General features: G+C 38.4%; 1 long non-coding RNA gene and 1 pseudogene across 2 annotated transcripts; one reads left to right on the top strand and one right to left on the bottom strand.

Moving 5' to 3' along the window:
* Positions 1-2,029: 2,029 nt before the first annotated feature.
* LOC309857157 lies at positions 2,030-20,648 on the top strand. The gene is made up of 4 exons (XR_014307500.1): positions 2,030-2,137; positions 3,444-3,489; positions 20,247-20,391; positions 20,530-20,648. It is a non-coding gene; the product is annotated as an uncharacterized lncRNA (long non-coding RNA).
* On the bottom strand, positions 10,479-11,388 carry LOC309857158 (PRELI domain containing protein 3B pseudogene; annotated as a pseudogene). The gene is made up of 2 exons: positions 10,845-11,388; positions 10,479-10,526 (listed from the first exon to the last, which is right to left on the bottom strand). The product of its transcript is annotated as a PRELI domain containing protein 3B pseudogene (transcript).
* Positions 20,649-22,402: the final 1,754 nt, after the last annotated feature.

Raw genomic sequence — 22,402 nt, 5'->3', positions numbered from 1 at the left:
ATTACTCTTTTTTTAAAAAATGAGTCTTATACTTCAAAATGGAATTTTACTTATTCATAATTTCCCCAGATTGGAAGTTCAGGTCGCTTGGCTGGGGAAGAAATAAGTGAAGTGTGGTGAATTCATACCATGGAGTAGGACCTGGGAAATAAAAGCCAAAAGTGTATTGGTACACAAAACAACATTGATGAATCTTAAATGTATTGTACTAAGTAAAAGATAAGATTCACAAGATTACACATGGTAAGATTCTATATATGTGACTTTCCAGAAAAGGCAAACTGTAGGCATGAAGAAGAGATAGTAGCTGACAAAGGAGAAGAGTGGAAGTTTGATTTCAAAAGGGTAGCATGAAGGATTTTTGGGGGCTGTGATGAAACAGTTCTGTATTTTGACTGTGGTGGTGGTTGCACAGACTTATGCCTTTGTCAAAATTCATAAAACTACAGAATGAATTTTTGTGTACAAAAATTTTAAAAAATTAAATCTCAATGATATCTTACATGTTTTTATTTAAGCATTTGCATTGTTTCAATTCTGATAATGGACTTTTATATCCATTTGTCATTCATTTTCACTTTATATATTGTCATTCATTATATTAGTGCTTAGTTCTGTACCCTATTATAAAATTTTCGTTCTGTTGATTTAAAGATCTCTCTTTAAATTAATACATCTTTTCTCTCAAATAGTAAAAATGGACTTTCCTGGTTTATTTGTTTTTAGCTTTTAAGAAAAATAGAACTGAGTTGTTATTTTTCTAATGTATCAGATACTTAATTTATGGTTTCTAATTTTGGTGACACAACGTGTCACCTCTATTTTTATTAACTTAGTGTTTTATTTTAAATCTTGAATCCATGTGAACTGTACCATGTATGATCTATGTACATAACTTTACACCAAATTGTTAGGAAGGGATTGCTGTTGGGAATATTCCATTGTTTCCTCAGTACTTTGAAGTGCTACATTTATTATACTGCATTCAAAACATACACCTAATCATGGCTTTGTTTCCATGAAGTAGATGGCAAACTATCTTTAGTCGAGTAAAATTATGCGCATTGATACTTATTAGGAATTCTTTTTGAAATGTTTTCTGTTCCTTTGGATTTTTGCTTATTCCAGATGAAGTTGAGAGTGCTTTTGTGAAGTACACTTAAGGTATACAAAAATCAAAGAGAAAAAGATGTATATAAAAGTTGATGAGATTCATAGTGGAATGTTTTCAAAGAATATTGATTCTCTGAAAGGGATCTTTCATTTATTCAATAACCTTAATGTCGCAGAGGAAAGAATATGTTTATGTAAATGAATATATATATATATTTGGACTGTTTTATGATTTATCTACAATTTTCGTTTCTTGCTTTCATGACTTTTGATGAACTAGTTTTCTTGACCTCACCCTTGTCCCCTGGCTTTTCATTTTCTGAGAGAATCGCTGATGGTGTCAGATACAATTTTTTTAAGCATTCTTTTATGGGTTTTTTAAAAAAATATTTTATTTATTTATTTGACAGACAGACATCACAAGTAGTCAGAGAGGCAGACAGAGAGGGTGGGGGAAGCAGGCTCCCTGCCAAGCAGAGAGCCCGATGTGGGTCCGATCTCAGGACCCTGAGACCATGACCTGAGCGGAAGGTAGAGAGGCTTTAACCCACTGAGCCACCCAGGCGCCCATAAGCATTCTTTTACTGTATTGGTGGAATCTACTTTCTAGCATTGAAAAAGTGAAGGTTACATGCAGGTTCCCGTTCCCTGACAGCTCTAAATTGCACACTTGCAGAGAACTCAGCTGTAATCTGTAAGCTGTGGGGAGTCCCGGGCTCTGACTGCTTGGAGAGCTATCTCAAGCGCCCCAAACTTTCTCGGGCTCCATAGAAGATTGCACTCTCAGCCAATCTCGCACCAGGGGTAGCGGGGAAAGGTAGTTCAATTGGTAGCGCTGATTGCCAGGACTGCCAGGTTCTGAGCAAGCCTGTTTCTGCGCATGCCTAGTTCCGCCCTCTGCCTCTGTGCTCCCTTCCACCGCTCCTTTCCCCGTTCTATTCAGGTCTCACGTGGGAGGCGATTCCTGCGCCGCTGAACATCCGCGCTTTTCCGGGGCCAGTCCCTCCCAACGAGGAAGCGACAGGTGAGCCCGGAACAGCTGGACAAAGGCTGAGGTTTGGCGCCGCGCTGCCCGGGGTCGCGGCTCTGGCGTAGGGGGTCTGTGCCCAGTAGTGTGGAGGAAACCTGCGGCCCGCCCACGGCAGGATGGGGACCTCCGCATCAAGACTAGGGGTCGGAGACCCCACGTGATCGGCCCCTGCGCGGAGCGTGCGGGGCTGTTCGTGGAGCCCCTTTTGGGAGGCCAGAGGAAGAGGGCGTGTGCGCGTGCACCGTGGGCGTGCGGACCCCTTGGGTGGGGGACGGCGCCGTGGGGAGGACGTCTACGCGTGCGCGGTGGGTGCTTACGTGCGGCGGTCGGGGAAGCGGGGCGCGCCCCCCCGGGCTGTGCGGTTACCGCCGTGGCTGTGCGGTAACCGCCGTGGCTATGCGGTTACCGCCATGGCTGTGCTGTTACCGCCCGGCCTAGGGGAGACCCTTCCTTCGCTCTCCCTTTATTCTTCCTGGAGGCTGAGCTGCCCACTAGCCGTGCCCATCACTGCATCCCGATGTGCGCTGTTAATCAGTCCTGACTTGTCCTGGCGTTCACGAAGCGTCTTCAAGAATTCTCTGCTTTTGTCTTATTTAACTGCCAAATAATAATAATAATAATAATAATAATAATAATAATTTTTTAAATTAAAAAAAAAATAATTCCCCTCTTGAAAGTTAGCGACTTGTTCAGAATCCCCTTGTTAGTGGCGAAGACTGAAAGTCGTGTCTCCTGACTCGTGAGAGAGAACTGTCTGCTTTTACAGGCAAGGAAAAGCAAATTACATTTAAAATGTCCTTTTGAAAAATGGCAACAAACACAGAAATTGAGACCTAGACCTTTCCTTAAAGCACTGCTTTTTATAGCTTTCTGCGGAATCACTAACCAAGGGTTTAGTAACAGTAGGGAAATTGATAAACGGGTTAGTCGGAGTATTTTTTGAATAGTTTTGGTGAAGAGTTCATGTTATTTCACTGGGTGTATTGTTTGGTCTGAACTGGTTTATTTAAAAATTTGTGTGTGTGTGAGCATCAGGGGAGGTTTAAACTGTTAAATCCTCAGGGAGCAAATATTTACATTTACCCAGTGAAAAACGTTATGTCCGGGAGCTGCTACATGATAATATCAGAGTCATGTTATATAAGGGGTGTTTCAGCATCCGAAGGTCGGAGGTACCGACGTTCTTCCTGTCTGTTGGGTGTGTGTAGTTTCTAGGGCAGGACGATTCTGGAGCTGCTAGGCACGCCAGATCTTCCATGGCCCCTTCCCTCTTGTAACCCAGAGTTGTCTGCATTTTGAGAGTTGTCTGCGTTTATCCAAGACAGCGGAAAATGAACAAGTCCCAGGTAAGTTATTTGTTCATTCCCCACTTTTTTTTTTTTTTTTTTTTTTTTTACAGTGGACTTTGTGAGATTTGTAGGAGTCCATATGTTAAGATGGGGAAAATTAGTAATTGATAAAAATCTAACTTTACAGAAAAATATAAAGTAACATCAGGAGCAAGGCCAGGTTGGCTTAGAGATACATACTGATCATTATATATCTTAGAGTTTCTAAGGTAATCCACAAATACGTCTCTGCTGTTTCTGATAACCACGGAAAAAGGAAGACACTGTATTTGGATACAGACAGACCCTTTCTTTTTTTTTTTTTTTAAACACAAAAAGTTCTTGAAAGGTATAATTTTTGGTCTTAACATGGGGACACATAGTGGGTAACCTTCCAGTGACCGCCCTGAAAGGAGTGCCTAAAGCCATTCCTCACTGAGAGTAATAGGGTCCAAGAGATAGTTAAAGTAGTGCATTTATAATGGTCTTATTTGGTCCTGCTATAAAAGCTGGTATGTTCAGAGGAATGAATGGCCTGCATGCCTGTTAGAAAAACTCTCCGTGAGGACTTTAGCCAGCTTATGTATTTAAGTTGCACAGCCAATGGTTCAGAGGTAAATTCTCTGGTAAGTATGTCTGAGCTTCCCAGTCAAATTCTTCCCATAGAATTCTGTCCTGGTCTTTCCCCTCTGCTATTGGGATCTACCCAGGTAAAGGTGGCCAAAGATTTAATTGTAATTGCTTTCCTCGAAGAACTGCTGCATTACTCTACTGCAGCTCCTGGATCAAGTCTTCTAGTATCAGTCTTCTGATGGCTTTTTCGTGGAGTCTTCCTCATTGAGCCGTGTGGTTCGGTTCCAATTTTTTATCCTTTGTCTACTAGCTTTATCATCATATCAATACGCAAACATTGAAAAGATAGGTAGAGAGTTGAATAGTACTGTTCATTGTTTTGAATACTTCTAGAAATGTATAAATTATCTTCATGTATCTGCAATGGACATTTTCCCCCTCAATTGACCAGTAATTTGGGATCTATTCACATGTAGTTTAGCCCTTTTAATGCTCTATTTTTCACACTGTATGGTACACTATATTCTAAATACTATATTTTATTGATAGGCATTTAGGTAATTTCCACTTTTCATTAATATATATGCTGCTGTGAATATACTTGTTCTCTCTGCATAGATGCAAGTGTGTCTCCAGACTCTGGAGCAGTGCTTCTCAAAGTTAGGTTCTTTGACCAGAAATGGCAGTATCACCTTGAAACTTGTCAGAAATGCAGATTTTTATGTATGTTCCCAGACCTTCTGGAAGAAAAATTTGGGGGCGAGGCCCAGCAATCCATATATTTTTTTAAAGATTTTATTTATTTATTTGACAGACAGAGATCACAAATAGGCAGAGATGCAGGCAGAAAGAGGAGGAAGCAGGCTCCCCGCTGAGCAGAGAGCCTGATGGCAGGGCTCCATCCCAGGACCCTGAGATTATGGCCTGAGCTGAAGGCAGAGGCTTTAACCCAGAGAGACACCCAGGCACCCCAGCAGTCCATATTTTTAACAAGGTGTGCATATGATGCTCATACACATCAAGTTTAAGAATTACTGCTCTATAGTCCAATGATTAGTATTTTTGAGTTACAGGATATGAGCATTTCTAATTTTTCTAGGTAAACTTATTCATTAGAAGACTACTTTCCCTCTCTTCTTTCCAGATATAAAAAGTATTTGTACACTAAGGGGTGAAAACTTTAATTTCCATTTTTCTGGTTGAATTTTTTTGACTTTCATAAATCTGGCTTTTTAAGTTCTTTCAGGCTATGGAGTTTTGTAAGAATTCTTACGTATTTTAGGTGGTAATCTTTTTTTTTTCTTTTAAGATTTTTTTAAAATTTATTTGACAGAGATCCCAAATGGGCAGAGAGGCAGCCAGGCAATGAGAGAGGGGAAAGCAGGCTCCCTGCTGGGCAGAGAGCCCAATGGTGAGGCTCATTCCTAGGACCCTGGGATCATGACCTGAGCCGAAGGCAGAGTCTTTAACTCACTGAGCCACCCCGGCGCCCCTAGGTGGTAATCTTTCATGATAATTTTTATCAATTTTCTTCTCTCCATATGCTTTGTCTTTTAATATAGTAGTATTATTTCTGGAAATTTTACATTGTGATACAACCCTTTTGCCTCTTCTATTTTTTATTATTGTTTTCCTGACCCTGGGGGCCTGATGACATTTTTCTGTTTTCTGTCTTTTTTCTAATAAGACTTTTTAAAAATATTTAGTACCTTAATCTAGAATTTTTTAGTATAATGTGATAAGGGATCTGATTTTATATTTGAGCATCTCTAAAAAATAAGCAGAACAATAAAAGCACTAACATAATACACGTGAGTGGGAATGCCTGCCGTGTTTCTTCTCCATTATGCACGTTGCTGACTTTGGACTGGGTTTTTTTTGTCATGTTCACAAAGTATCCTTGAAGTCTTATTTTATTGAAAATTAGAATAATTTTTCCAAATGCTTTCTTAACATTTAATGGGAATGATGATATATTTTTTCTTTTTAGATCTATTATATTTCCATATTTCTTAAAAACTAATCTTTATTTTTTTAAAAGAAGCCCTACTTGGTCAAAGAGTGTTACTCTTTTGATGATAACTGTAATTCTGTTTGTCAGTATTTTTTTCCATAACCTTGTCACTTAAAAAACATTTAATTTGATTTCACTCATATGTATAATTTAAGAAACAAAAGGGATGAATATATGGGAGGGGGGAAAGGAGAGGGAAACAAGCCATAAGAGACTCTTAAGGACAGGACAAACAGGGCTGGTGGAGGGAGGTGGTGGGGATAGACTATATGGGTGATGGTATTATAGAAGGCACTTGTGATGAGCACTGGGTTTTGTATGCAAGTGATGAATCACTGAATTCTGCACCTGAAACCAGTATTGCACCGTATGTTAACTGACTAGAATTTAAATAAAAATTTGGAAAAAGTATTTAATTTGTTCCTTATTATTCCTAGTGGCTTTTCTAATTTGTTTGGACTAATATTTATCACAGATAGTATTTTATTCTTCATGGAGCCAGCTTTTGGTTTTATTGATTTTCACTCTGTTTTTTTCCCTTTAAAAAAAAAAAAAGATTTGGGGTTCCTGGGTGGCTCAGTGGGTTAGGCCTCTGCCTCCTGCTCAGGTCGTGATCTCGGGGTCCTGGGATCAAGCCCCACATTGGGCTCTCTGCTCAGCAGGGAGCCTACTTCCTCCTCTTTCTCTCTCTGCCTGCCTCTCTGCCTCCTTGTGATCTCTCTCTCTGTCAAATACATCAATAAAATCTTAAAACAATTATTTATTTGAGAGATTGAGCACGGGCATGCATGAGCCCAGGAAGCCGGGCACAGAGAGAGGAAGAGGGTGTATTATGCAGATTCCACGCTGAGCCTGGAGCCCAATGTGGGAATCAGCCTCACAACCCTGAGATCATGACCCGAACATAAATCCAGAGACCGATGCTTAACTTACTCTAGCACCCAGGCACCCCTCCACTGTTATTTTTTTTTAAGATTTTATTTATTCATTTGAGAGATCACATGTAGGTGGTGGGTGGCGGTGGGGGTGGAAACAGACCCCCCGTCAAGCAGAGAGGCCAATGTGGGGCTCAATCCCAAGACCCTGAGATCACGACCTGAGCCGAAGGCAGAGGCTTAACCCACTGAGCCAACCAGGCACCCTTCCACTGTTATTTTTATTAACTTCTGCTTTTACCTTTATTCTTTCCTTCAGATATCTTTGGTTATAGGATGTTTTTTGTAACTTTTTGTTGAAGATGAGTTTATTGTAAAGCTCTTTATTATGCCCATGTAAGGATATAATTTCCCTCTACTACTACTTTGGCTGCAGAATCAGTATCATGTATCAATATGTGGTGCTTTTTTTTTTTTTCTACACAGGCTGCCATTTCCTTTCTGATACCTTCTTTGATCACTTACTTAAAATGTATTTTATTTTTTAATCTTATTTTTTAATAAAGATTTTTATTTATTTATTTGACAGACAGAGATCACAAGTATGCAGAGAGGCAGACAGAGAGAGAGGAGGGAGCAGGCTCCCCACCAAGCAGAGAGCCAGATGCGGGGCTTGATCCCAGGACCCGGAGACCACAACCCAAGCCGAAGGCAGAGGCTCAACCCACTGAGCCACCAGGTGCCCCTTTAATCTTATTTTTATACATACAACAAATGTTTTTAAAAAATCCACAGATTGTAAGTGTAGAGCCCAGTGAATTACCACAAATCTAATGCCCGCATAACTAATACATAGGTCAGAGCAAACACTGGCAGCGCTTCTAAAGCCTCCCTTGTGCTCCTCTCACAATCCGTACCTGTTACTATGCTGGTCATTCATTTGTGTGTAATCAGTGGCTTCAAGGGTAGCATTAAGTAGTGAAATGATGAAGACCATCTGGCCCTAAAGGCCTAAAGTATTTGCTCTCTGGCTCTTTACAAGGAAGACTTTCCAGATCCTTGGATTAGTTTATTAAAGTTATTAATGTTGCTGTCATTTGTATCCTGTTTAAAATTAATTTTCCTACTCTAAGGCCAGATTGATAATCTCCTCTGTTATTATCTATTTATTTATTTATTTATTTTGGCTTTCACATTTATGCCTGTTTTAATGGACTTGGTATTTACTTTTGTTTGTTTAGAAATTTTTTTTAAGATTTTATTTATTTTTTTGACAGAGATCACAAGTAGGCAGAGAAGCAGGCAGAGAGAGCAGGGGGAAGTAGGCTCCCTGCTGAGCAGAGAGCCCAATATGGACCTCGATCCCAGGACCCTGAGATCATGACATGAGCCAAAGGCAGAGGCTTAACCCACTGAGCCATGCAGGCACCCTGTTGAGAAATCTTTTTATCATTAGGACATTGCATCTTTTTCAGAACAAGTATAATTTACAGAAATTATAGAAGGCAGCTTTTTATCAAATATCAATGTTTAGCAATGTTTTGTTTTGCCAGAATATTATTTCAGTTGTAAAAACCATCTTCAGTTGCAAAAGGTAATCAAAAACCTTACTAGAGGGTGCTTAGGTGGTGCATCCGGTTAGGTGTCTGACTCTTGTTTTTCGCTCAGGTCATGGTGTTGAGGTGGTGAGATTGAGCCTCACATTGGGCTCTGTGCTTAGCCTCTGCCCCTCCTGCTTGTGTGCTAGCTCTCTCTAAAATAAATAAGTAAATCAAGGGGTGCCTGGGTGGCTCAGTGGGTTAAAGCCTGTGCCTTCAGCTCTGGTCATGATCTCAGGGTCCTGGGATAGAGTCCCACATTAGGCTCTCTGCTCAGCAGGGAGCCTGCTTCCTCCTCTCTCTCTCTGCCTGCCTCTCTGCCTACTTGTGATCTCTCTTTGTCAAATAAATAAATAAAATATTTTAAAAAATAAAATAAGTAAGTAAATCTTAAAACACAAAAAACTCTTTGGATTTAACTTGGCTTTATCCTAAGAAGTCTTAAGCTAAACAATATTTTAAGTAGGAAAACATGCACTTTTAAATAGTTTGGTATACTGTTTCTGTAGTTATAAACATATATCAACTGGTTTCTTTTATAGGAAATCTGATGAGTTTATCACATCAAGCATTATGTAATCCAAGACAAGAGCTAATTACCTTCTAACTATAGTACTCTGTGTAACAATTGCAAATATCAAAGGTATTAGTGGTTAATAATTGCTATACAATTTAAAACAAAATTTGTTTACTGGATTGCTTTTCAGATTGCAGCTGCTCCTTAGGGATTTCCTGTAAATAAAAGCTCCAAAGCAATTCATGTAGGGCTTAGTTTAGATCAGTACTTTTTTTCTCGTTATCACTCCCCCTCCCACAACCCACCCCCCTGCAGTTGCACCATATTATTAAAAACACTAAGTGCCTGGGATATATGCTTCAGAAGACAGTGATTGAGTAATTTCAATAACGTGAAGTTCTTCATGTAAAAAAGATGTTTTTTTTTAATTTTTAATTTTTTATTATCATAGAATGTATTATTAGCCCCAGGGGTACAGGTCTGTGAATCGCCAGGTTTACACACTACAGCACTCATCATAGCACATACCTTTCCCAGTGTCTGTAACCCAAACACCCTTTCCCTAACCGCCCCCCCCAGCAACCCTCAGTTTGTTTTATAAGATTAAGAGTCTCTTATGGTTTGTTTCCCTCCCGATCGCATAAAAAAGATGTTTTGTAGTCACAATTACTTCAAAAAGTAATTATATCCAAATAACCTGGCATGTTATGCTTTAGCAATTAGAGAACCATGGCTTTGACACCTGACAGTTTATAAGTTATTGAAATGTGAAATGCTAAACGATGTGAACAGCTCTTCTCTCTTTGGAGTGCTGCAAAGTTCCAGGTTGACTTTATTTTTCAGATAACATCTTAAGCCCACTTTATAGCATATTAAGTCATAAAGGACAAATCCAGGGAAGGTAATACCTTTCCTAAGTTACAAAACTGTAGCAAATTAGTACAGTACTCTTTAATACAATAAAATTCTTTGTTGTTGTTGTTGGAGTTCTGTATTACTTTAATAATAATTTTCACTCCAAAAATGTCATTTAAGTACCAAACAAAACACTGTGGTTTTTAATGGTGCTTTATAACAGAGCAAGTTATTTTATACAAATCAGTATCTTTTAAAACTGTAAAATTTTTCCTTTTTTAAAGATTTTACTTAGAGAGTGCAAATAAGTGTTCACACAAGCAGGGGGAAGAGGCAAAGGCAGAGGGAGAAGCAGACTTCCTGCTCAGTGGGGAACCTGATGTGGGGCTTGAACCAAGGACCCTGAGATCATGATCTGAGCCAAAGACTGATGCCTAACCAACTGAGCCACCTTGTTGCCCCTATAATTACTCTCTCTCTCTCTCTCTTTTTTAAGGATTTCCTAATGCAAGCTCTTTAGGTTTACCGGAGCAAGATAATTATATGTATTTAGGTGGCTCAGCTTTGTTTTGGGGTTAATCCAAAGCCGGGAAGAGTACTAATGCATGAAAAGCTTTACAGTTCTACATTAAAGGAGATGTAATATGCCAATATGATTTTCTAGGTCCTTTTCAGAAATTGCTAAATTTTCACATAACTGCTAGAATCCTCAGGAATTAGATGGACATTTCATACAATACTACTTTCGGATGATCCCTTTTATTTAGAAATCTGCCACCTCTTTGTTTTGATAAAAAAATCATACAGTTTTTCTTCAGCTTATTAAAAAATATCCTACCTAAAATATATTTCTGATTTTTAAATAACAAGTATATTGCCAGCTTGCAGAGATGTGGGGAGTGGGTGTTTCGTGTAACAGCTTTCATCCTCATTTCTCTTACAAACCCTGCCACTGCATTTGGTGTCTTCATGCTCCCTCTTGCCGAAGCTGCCAAGTCTTCAGTCTCAGCATTTAATTGATATATTACCCATTCCATTGTTTCCTGGCCTTTATTGGCATTTGAAGATACCATGCTTGCCGTCAGTCCTTCAAGGTAACTGCTAAGACTGACTCCTTCCATAGTGATCGCAGCTTCTTGAGTCAAAATATTTTTTTCTGGGTCTTGAAGGTGTGGTTTGTGTATAAACTGCAGAAACCGTATTTGTAAGTGAAATATTAGTAGGTTTAAGTTCCATCGCTTTCTCTGCAGAATCAAGTACAGAGTATTCTTGCACAAATGTGTTAGTTTTTGCTGCAATATGAGATTTCACAATGGAAGGCAGCCCCCACTCTGTGCTGAGAAGTCTTTGGCTGTACAGCTTTCCAGAGTGATCTGTATGTCTGTCCAGTACATTACCTCCAACCACATTTGGGTCTTCCTGCGTTGCAGCTGTAATAGTTTCCAATGGGTGGTCAAAGACGTGGTCTGAAGTCCAGATCTTCATGGTGCCAGCCACTTGCACAATGTCCCTGGTGTTCACTTTTATTCTTTCTTTTAAAGATTTATTTTATTTATCTGAGAGACAGAAAGAACACGAGTGAGAGGATGGAAGGAGGGAAAGAATCTCAAGCAGAACCACTGACCACAGACCCCAACGTGGACCTGATCCCACAACCCCGAGATCATGACCTTAGCCGAAACCAGGAGTCAGACGCCTAACCAGCTCCGCCACCCAGGCGCCCCTTATTTCTCATTTCTTACCACACCAAGGATGTCCCCTTCTATCCCTTCTTATCTAACGTTTTTCTTGTTTCTGTGAGTGTCTATTAAATTTTATTCAATGGTTTTGAACATCTATTGAAATCATGTGATTTATCTCCTCTATTTTCTTAGTTGGTAAATTACATTAATTTATAAATGTAAAACAAACTAGATATTCTTGAAACTGAGCTGGGCCATGGTATTCTTTCTATATATTCCTGGCTTTAGTTTGATAATACTTTGTTTTGGATTTTTATATTTGTGTCCTTCATGAGAAAGACAGACCAGTAAGTGTTTTGGGGTAGAGAGGGGGCAGAATATGTTCTTGTTATGATTTAGTATTTAATATCAGGAATATGTTGAATATATAACATGAATTTGGAGTATTTCCTCTTGTTTTCTCTACAGGATCTTTTAGTTTGTTGCTACTTCTTAGGTTTTCCATTCATATGTGAGGACATCTGTGACTGGAGTTGCCTTCATGGGAAGATTTCTTTCTTCCTGTCTCTCTTCTGTTAAGGAAGCTCTTTCCCAACTTGGGGCTTGAACTCACAACCTTGAGATTGAGAGTCAAGTGTTCCATCAATTGAGCCAGCCAGGCACCCACATAGGAAGAGTTTAAATTATAGATGCAATTTCCTTAACAGACATGTGGCATTAGATTTGATTTCCTTTCCTTTCCTTTCCTTTTCTTTCTTTGTTTCTTTCTGCCTGTTTTTTGTAGACTACATGTCCACAGTGGAGCCCAGTGCAGAGCTCAAACTCATGACCCTTCGACTGAGACTTGAGCCAGGATCAAGAGTCAAACACTCGGGGCACCTGAGTGGCTCAGTGAGTTAAGCCTCTTCCTTCAGCTCAGGTCATGATCCCAGGGTCCTGGGATCAAGCCCCACACCTGGCTCTCTGCTCAGCAGGGATTCTGCTCCCTACCCACTCCCACAACCTCTGCCTGCCTCTCTGCCTACTTGAGATCTCTGTCTGTCAAATAAGTAAATAAATAAAATCTTAAAAAAAAAGTTGGACACTCAACCAACTGAGCTACCCAGGTGACCCTAGATTTTCTTTTTTAAAAAGTAAGTTTTGATAAGTAGTTTCTTTCTTTGAAAGTAAACTTTCCCCCCACATTTTCAAAATTATTGGCCCTTAATTTCTTCACTATATTTTTATAGACCACAGAAACTGTATAGAGATGTTGTTTTCATGCCAGATATTGGAGAGTGAACCTTTCTTCTTTATAACTTGATCAGCTTTGGCAAAGAATTGTCAAGGTACAAACTTGGTTTTGTCCTCTCTCTTTATACTATATGTAGATTTTTTAAATTTGTTAATGTCTGATCTGTAACATGTCTTTGTGCATATATTAGCTGTAACTTCCTCTTTTGCTTTAAAAAAAGGTAGATACTTACTGATTTTTTTAACTTCTCTAATATATACTATTAAGGATTTTTTTTTAAAGCGTAACTTCTTAGATGTGTCTTACAGGTTTTGGTATGTTGTATTTTGATAATTCACTTAAAAATGTTCTCTAATCTAGGGGTACAAGAATGTTTCAGTCGGTTAAGTGTCCAACTCTTGGTCTTGGCTCAGGTCGTGGTCTTGGGGTTGTAGGACTGCGCTGTATGGAGGGCTGCATGCTCAGTGGGGAGTCTGCTTGATATTCTCCCTCTGTCCCTCCCCACCCACTTGCAGGCACATGGGTGTGTTCTCTCTCTCAAATAATAAATAAATAAATAACCTCTAATCTCTATTTAGAAATATATTTCTTAAATAAATATAACACCACATGTATCTTAATCTGTAAACGTGATGTTTTCTGGTTAATCTTTTTCTTACTGATATATTAAACACTGTAAAAAGAATGTTCTCTGTATGATATCAAATCTTTGAAGTTGTAGAACTCTGCTTTGTGTCCCAAACTGGTCAATTTAAGTACAGAGTATGTGTGGATCTGAAAAGTGTGTGTGTGTATGTGTGTAAATATATTTGGCAGTTTGGGACTACATTTTCCCTGAAGGTAATTACTGTTTCATTTCTCTCTGGCTGCTTTTAAGGTTTGCCATTTATATTCAGTCTTTCTCATAGTTTTTATATCTCTTCTGAAAACTCTCAATCTGTCCATCTTTTTCACTTTATCATTTTTTAAAAAGATTTTATTTCTTTATTTGATAGAGATCACAAGTTGGCAGAGAGGCAGGCAGAGAGAGGGAGAAGCAGACTCCCTGCTGAGCAGAGAGCCTGATGCGGGGCTCGATCCCAGGACCCTGGAATCATGACCTGAGTCTAAGGCAGAGGCTTTAACCCACTGAGACACCCAGGTGCCCCTTCCCTTTATCATTTTTTTAAAAATTATAGTTGACAAACAATGTTACGTTAGTTTCAGGCATACAATATGGTGATTCAACGAGTCTTTTTCTTTATCATTTTAACCATAGTCATTAAATATGTCAGATAATTCCAATATCTGGAGCTCCCTGTGTCCTAAGCTTAAATTTTTAGAAGAAATATATTAGACCATTCATTCGGCAAATATTTTTGGAACACCTTTCATGGACTGTTTTAAGTGTTTGGAATATATACTATAAACAAAATAACCTGCGTTTCTGAACCTGTTTGGAACCTGGAGAGTTCTGCATGGCCATGCTGAATTACTTTTTGCTTTTTTTTTTTCCTGAATTACTCTTAATAGACTGTTATGAATTGAGCTTGCAAGTGTTTTATTTAGAATATATGTATCAAAATTAAATAGGAATTGTTTTTGAACAATATTTTGTTACTAAATTTATAATGTTCCACAGATATTTTTTATGGTATAGAATGTTTAAATTATATGGGTTGTTGGGGGTTGCCTAGTGGCTCCATCAGTTAAGCGTTTGCTTTTGGCTCAGTTCCTGATCTCGGGGTCCTGGGATCGAGCCCTTCATTGGGCTCCCTGCTCAACAGGAAGTCTGCTTCTCCCTCTGCCCCTTCACCTGCCCGTGTGTGCTCTCTCTCTTGGATAAATAAATCTTTTTTTTTTAAATTTTTTTATTTTTTATAAACATATATTTTTATCCCCAGGGGTACAGGTCTGTGAATCACCAGGTTTACACACTTCACAGCACTCACCAAAGCACATACCCTCCCCAATGTCCATAATCCCATCCCGTTCTCCCAAACCCCTCCCCCCAGCAACCCTCATTTGTTTTGTGAGATTAAGAATCACTTATGGTTTGTCTCCCTCCCAATCCCATCTTGTTTCATTGATTCTTCTCCTACCCACTTAAGCCCCCATGTTGCATCACCACTTCCTCATATCAGGGAGATCATATGATAGTTGTCTTTCTCTGCTTGACTTATTTCACTAAGCATGATACGCTCTAGTTCCATCCATGTTGTCGCAAATGGCAAGATTTCATTTCTTTTGATGGCTGCATAGTATTCCATTGTGTATATATACCACATCTTCTTGATCCATTCATCTGTTGATGGACATCTAGGTTCTTTCCATAGTTTGGCTATTGTGGACATTGCTGCTATAAACATTCGGGTGCACGTGCCCCCTTGGATCACTACGTTTGTATCTTTAGGGTAAATACCCAATAGTGCAATTGCTGGGTCATAGGGCAGTTCTATTTTCAACATTTTGAGGAACCTCCATGCTGTTTTCCAGAGTGGCTGCACCAGCTTGCATTCCCACCAACAGTGTAGGAGGGTTCCCCTTTCTCCGCATCCTCACCAGCATCTGTCATTTCCTGACTTGTTGATTTTAGCCATTCTGACTGGTGTGAGGTGGTATCTCATTGTGGTTTTGATTTGTATTTCCCTGATGCCGAGTGATATGGAGCACTTTTTCATGTGTCTGTTGGCCATCTGGATGTCTTCTTTGCAGAAATGTCTGTTCATGTCCTCTGCCCATTTCTTGATTGGATTATTTGTTCTTTGGGTGTTGAGTTTGCTAAGTTCTTTATAGTTTCTAAACACTAGTCCTTTATCTGATATGTCGTTTTCAAATATCTTCTCCCATTCTGTCAGTTGTCTTGATTTTGTTAACTGTCTTTTAATATAAATAAATAAATAAATAAATAAGCATGGGTTGTCACTTAGTGTTGGCTAGATTTTAATCCTGAAAAATATCTGAAATTGTTTTTTTTTCCATGGTAGATCTTCAAAATCTTCAATTGATTTTTAAATATTTTTAATTCCTATTTTTGGTTATTGGACTATACACTGATTTTCTACCTTTCTCTTAAATCTATTTTGGTAGTTCTTTAATGTTTCAGCCCAAAGCATTGGTTTCTTTTGGGATATCATATACAATATTTTCTTTAGGAAAACAAAATATATTTCATGGAGATTTGAGTGTATCTCCTATATTTTCATAGATACATGACTGTGTCTTAAAAGTGTCCTCGTGGGGTGCCTGGGTGACTTAGAGGGTTAAGCCTCTGCCTTCAGCTCAGGTCATGATTCCATGGTCTTGGGATCAAGCCCCACATCAAGCTCTCTGCTCAGCAGGGAGCCTGCTTCCCCTTTCTCTGCCTGCCTCTCTGCCTACTTGTGATCTCCTCTCTGCCTACTTGTGATCTCTCTCTCTCTCTTGCTCTGTTAAATAAATATTTTTAAAAAGTGTCCTCGTATTTATAGTTGTATTTTTTTTTAATTTATTGATTTCACAGAGAGAGTGCAAGCAGGGGGAGCAGCAGAGGGAGAGGGAGAAGCAGGTTCCCCACTGAGCAGGGAGCCCAATGTGGGGCTCGATCCTAGGACCCTGGAATCATGACCCGAGCCGACGCTTAACCAACTGAGCCACCCAGGCACCCCTATAGTTGTATTTTCTTTAAGTGATTGTCTTTTCAGATATTTGGTGCCAAAAAAGATAAATGATTTCTTTCTCTTCTTGAAGAATCATCATTGCTCATTTCATTCTTTTAGCCCTCAGTGTTACCTTATCTGCTGTGAATTACGTTAAACTACTTTAATTTTGCTTATCTATTTTTTAACGTTTATTTATTCATTTGAGAGTGAAAGAAGAGTGGGGGAAGGGAAAAGGGAGAGGGAGAAGCAGACCCTACTGAGCAGGGAACCTAACATGGGGCTTGATCCTAGGACCCTGAGATCATGACCTGATCCCAAGGCAGATGCTTAAGTGATTGAGTCACCCAGGTGCCCCTATTTTGCATATATATTTTTTGCAGTATATTTGATATTTTCCCTTTATTTTGTTTTCAAATATTTTTGATATTGCAAATAATTGGTTTTGTTTTCAAATCAGTTATGTCACCCATTGGTAAGAAATTTAGCATATTCATATACCATTTTATAGTTTAGGTTTTTTGTTTTACAGTCTTGTTTACTGTATATCCTAGTATAACATCATTAATGTTTTGTGTGTTCTATGTCGTTTTAATTTTTGTCATACACTCAGTTTCTCATTGCACTGCTGGTCAAATTTACTTTCTTTTTTTTTCCTAATTTGATAAATTGTTGGTTTCTAGTTTTGATTATGAAGACATACTGTTATAATAGTCTATATTTCTCTGTTAACACATCTTTATTGAGTAATGTTTTATTATCAGGTTCTTTTGATTGTCCATTTCTTCCCTTTCATCCAAACTAGAAAAGAATGTCAGAATGATATTGCATTTCCACATCACTTCTAAATAAGTGCCTTGGTTTTGCTATTGTATTTCAGAATCTTTTGTTTTAGTCTATTGGTTTTATGAATAGTATATCATCAGTTTTATGCCAGGAACTTAGTGTGTATTATAAGTTCCAAAAAGTATTTTTTTGTCAGTTAATTGAGGTAAGCTGTATATAACTTAAGTGTCAAGCTTGATGAATTTTTATATGTGTGTGTATGTGTGCACACGCATGCACACACCCCTGTGTAATTGCCACCCAGTACCCAAGAAGTTTCTCTGGTACTTGAGGTTTATCTTACCTTGACATATCTTATCATTGATTAGTGTTGCTTGTATATCTGGATTCCACTCAGTATCGTATATGTGAGATTCATCCATTTTGCCAAGTGTATCAGTTTTTCTTTTATCTTCGTTATGTATTCCACTAATAGCCATACTGCAGTTTTATTTCTCCTTCTGTTGATGGGCTTTTGGACTGTTTCCAGGTTTTGGCTAATAAATCAAACTGCTCTGATTATTTCCTATAGACCCTTTGGTTGACAAAGGGTATATAACTAGGAGAGGAATTAATACAATAGCTTTAAATAGAAATTCCTTAATATTTCCCCAAGGTATATGTACTTGCTTATCCTCCCACTAGCAAGGTATGAATGTTCCAGTTGTTTTCACATTTTTGCCAGTATCTCTATTTGGTATTTTCCGAGTTTTTCATTTCAGACATCCCGGTGTGTATGTCATTGTGGTTATCATGTGAGAGTTAGGTTCGGGGTAGGTGGTAGGTACTAGATGGGATATGAAGGAGCTTCTCAGTTTCACTAATGTTTTTTTTCTTGATCTAAATGCTAGTTTTATGCATGTGTTCACTGTGTGAAACTACATGGAGCCTTTGTACTCCAAGGTTCACTTTTGTGTTATTTTTAAGTATATTCATACTTCAACAAATTTACAAAAATCACAGAGTTGACAATGACAAATTGTTAATCTAAAGAAGTCTCAAGGATATCATTAAGCTAAAACCAAGAGTCAGAATAACGTTAATTTTTTCATATACAGAGGTCAGAATTCTTCAGCATGTTTCCTTCCTTTTTTTTTTTTTGCTTAAGAGAGAAAGAGACTACACACATAAGCACATGCATGATTAGGGGATGGGCAGAGGGAAAGGGAGAAAGAGAATCTCCAGTGGACTCCCCATTCAGCATGGAGCCTGATGCGGGGCTTGATCTCACGACCTGAGATCATGACATGAGCCAAAATCAAGAGTCAAATGCTTAACAGACCCATCCACCCAGGCTCCCCTAAATTGAACACTTGTATATTTCACCATTAAGTGTAATATTTGTTGTAGGTATATATGAAAGTCCATTATCACACTAGGGAAATTTCTAGTTTGTCACTAGTTGTTTTTTGTTTTGTTTTGTTTTTTAATTACGGTTTTGGTTATATACTCAGATGATCATATTGTCATCTCTTAGTTTTTAAAACTATTCATTCTTATTTTTATTTCCACCTTCAGAAAATTCCTTCATGGCCTGTTCTTCTGTTTTCCATTTACAAAGTGATTTTTTCACACCTTGCATTCTTGATTATTGTCAGTCTCTTACTTCTCTGAGAGCTTTCTGATTCATTGTTGGTGATATCAAATGCTACCAAATTATTATGTTTGTCAAATCTTTATTTTCATTCTATACCTATAGTATTATATTTCACATTTAAGATGTATCTTGTTAAAATACAGTGTCCAGTTTATTTTTTTCCTTGCTTATTTTGTGATACTTGTGTTTATGCAGCTGTTTGGGCATATTCTCTGAGGAAATTTCTTTCTGCCCATGATTGGTGGCCATGTTCTCTCACTCTCTGTCCACTTATCAATTCCCTATTTGTTTCACAGCTTTTGCAGTTGTAGTTTAAGCGGTGTTCTTTGTCCTTTAGCTTTCCTTTTACTTTTTTGGGAGAATTGGTCTATAAATAAAAACCTAGTTACATAATTTTTATATACTCTCAGATCTCTTCTCTGGCTCCCCTTTCTTTGAAACAGTGAGTCGTAAAGTAGAGGCATGCACTCTAGATGACATCCCAAACAATCCAGTTGGTATCTTCTCTGTGTTCTACAGGTATTTCAAGTGTAACAGTTCCAAAATCTTCCCTTCTTATTTTCTACACATCCTAATTATGGGCTCAAAATTGAAGACTTAGAAACTGGAATGTGTACTGCAGTGGATAAAATATTAATAAATATTAATAAATTAATACAATATTAAGCTGTCTCTTTACTTTTTAAAGTTGAAGAAGAATAAAGCTTGTCACAAAATATATTGATAATTTATTTCCATAATTCATAAATACAAACTTGTGTAGTACTCAGAAATACTCTCTAAGGTTGGTGGTGGTCACATATGTTGGAGACTTGGTGTGAAACTACTCTGTAATCCATTTCATAGCTTGCTTTCTTCCTGGCCCTTTCTGTCCTCACAGCTCCAGCTGCTTCTCAACATTTCCTGTGCTGTTTGCCCTCTGCTCATTTCCCAAATGTGCTAGAGGAGCAGAGGAGCCCTGCCTTCGCATGTACCATGGAGTTGCATGAACAACACAGCATGACCGTTTGTCCCGTAGCTGTTCTTCAGTGAAGCTCAAAATAGAACTAATTTTCTTCCTCATTTATTTTAGTCTGTCTGCTGTGTACTCTCACCTTAGCAATTGTAACATACTACTGTGTGTTTTATTACCATATTATTGCTACTTGAATCCAAGAACAATTTTAATAATTTAGCATTTCTAAGAACTAGAATGGTTCCAGATACAGTGTGTAATTTGATCATTTTTTGCATGAATAATACCTTAAGCAATGGCATAGTATTTCCATTATGGTTTCTCATCTTCCCACAAAGTATAAAGTCAGATGTTTTGCAAACTATTTGGTAATCCTGGTGAGGATTGGTTCCCATACAGCTTTTTCCATGTTACCCAATTCTGAACATTTCAGATTGAACAGAAATTCCAGGGGTCAGTGTCATTTAAGGATGTGACTGTGGGCTTCACCCAGGAAGAGTGGTAGCACCTGGATTCAGCTCAGAGGTCCCTGTCTAGAGACATGATGCTGGAGAACTACAGTAACCTTGTCTCAGTGGGTAAGGTCTGGTTTTTTGTAATTCTAAGTAGCATGTTCTCATTCTTTTAACTGTGAAGCATATAGACACTGTAGAGTTGGATGATTTTTAATATTGGAACTGAGTAATCAGTGATAATTGATCTCTTTTGGGTACCAGGAAGATATTTGTGTTTACCTCTCCAGTGAAATGTTCAATAGCATCTTCATCGAGCAGCTCCAGAAGCTTGCTGCTCTTTCAGAGACCCTGCAAGCCAGGACTTCTGGTCTGAATCCTGAACTGTTTTGCTTTGTCAGAGTATTGTGTTACCAAACCAGAAGTGGTCTTCAGGCTAGAGCGAGGAGAGGAGCCATGGATACTGGAGGAAGAATTCCCAAGCCAGGGCTTCCCAGGTGAGTTAATGGACTCTGCACAGATGAACATCAGGGCATTTAGTATTTTCCCATGATTAACTCAGAGGTTGACAATTTCAAGAATATCTCTTTAGATGTCTTAATCCTGGGAACTGACTGGGAATACTGGTTTTTTAACAAATCTCCAGAAACCACTCTTAAAATAACATTTTTTGATTCACTTTTTTAGTATTTACCATTCTTACATCTGTCAAAAAACCAGTCCTTGCCTACTTTATTTTTACTGTTGTTTTTTTCATTCCTTTGTTTCCCAAAGCAGTTTCAGTTGCCTGCCTTACTGTCATCAGGCATTCTTTCATATGCTCATTTTTTGACTCCAAATAATTTTTGAGTAATTGCTATTATCTATGTGTCAATGAGCTTATACAAATAGCAGTACAGCCAACAAATACATGAAAAGATGGTCAGCATTACTAAACATCAGGGAAATGCAAATTGGAACCACACATCACACCATTTAGAATGGCTAGTACCAAGAAGAGAAGGGATAACTAGTTCTGGGAAGGATGCAGAGAAAAAGGAACGCTTGTGCACTGCTGACTGTGTTGTAAATTGGATCAGCTACAATAGAAAATGGTATAGAGATTGCTCAGAAAGTAAAATATAGAACTATCTTGTATGATCCAGTAGTACCACTTGGGAAGACACCCAGAGGAAATGAAAACAGGCTGTGAAAGAGAGAATATGCATGCTGGTGTTTATCACAGTATGATTCACAATAGCCAGATACGGAAATGACCTTAGGTTCCTGTTAGTGGATGAATAGCTAAATAAGGTAGGTATGTGTGAGTAATGGAATACTATTCAGCCATGAGAAAGGACATTCTGCCACTTGCAAAACGGGTGAACCTTGAATGCTTTATATCAAGTGAGATAAGTCTGACAGAGAAAGGCAAGTACTGCATGTTGTCACTTGTGTCTGGAATCTAGAAAAGCTGAATTTGTTATAAACATGAGTAATGTGGTGGTTACCCAGAGGAGAGGGAGAGATAGAAGAGATGTTGTTTAAGTGTATAAAAAGTATAATGAGTAGTCAAAAAGCCCTAGAGAGGTGCCTGGGTGGCTCAGTCATTAAGCATCTGCCTTTGGCTGGGGTCATGATCCCAGGGTGCTGGGATCGAGCCCCACATTGGGCTCTCTGCTCAGTGGGAAGCCTGCTTCTCCCACTTCTACTTTCCCTGCTTGTGTTCCCTCTACTGCTGTGTCTCTGTCAAGTGAATGAATACCATTAAAAAAAAGATAAATAAATAATCCCTAGAGATGTTATATATCATATAATGAAAACAGTATTTTGTTACAATAATCAAACTGAGACATTAGAACTTAATTATTCTAATTACTAATAAGAAATGGTAATGATGTAACATAACAGGGTTGCTAATTATTGGTACAGTGGCAATTACACAGCATAAAAATGTATCAAATTAACAGATTGTACACTGAAAATGTATGCAGTTTTTTGTCAAATGTAAATTTAAAAGGTGACACTAAAATCATATACTTATGTGTATTAAAGCTCTGTAGTGGTAAAAATTATCCTAGAATTAGAGCAAAGTTAAGTTGACTGTGCTACTCTAAGAAGAGTCTTAGGGAAAACCTTAAGGAGATCTCCATCAAAG

Source organism: Mustela nivalis (assembly GCF_964662115.1).
Source record: "Mustela nivalis genome assembly, contig: HAP1_SCAFFOLD_442, whole genome shotgun sequence".
In the NCBI taxonomy this organism is placed as follows: Eukaryota; Metazoa; Chordata; class Mammalia; order Carnivora; family Mustelidae; genus Mustela; species Mustela nivalis.
The sequence above is the reverse complement of the archived record's forward strand: the minus strand, read 5'-3'. Positions and strand labels throughout refer to the sequence as shown.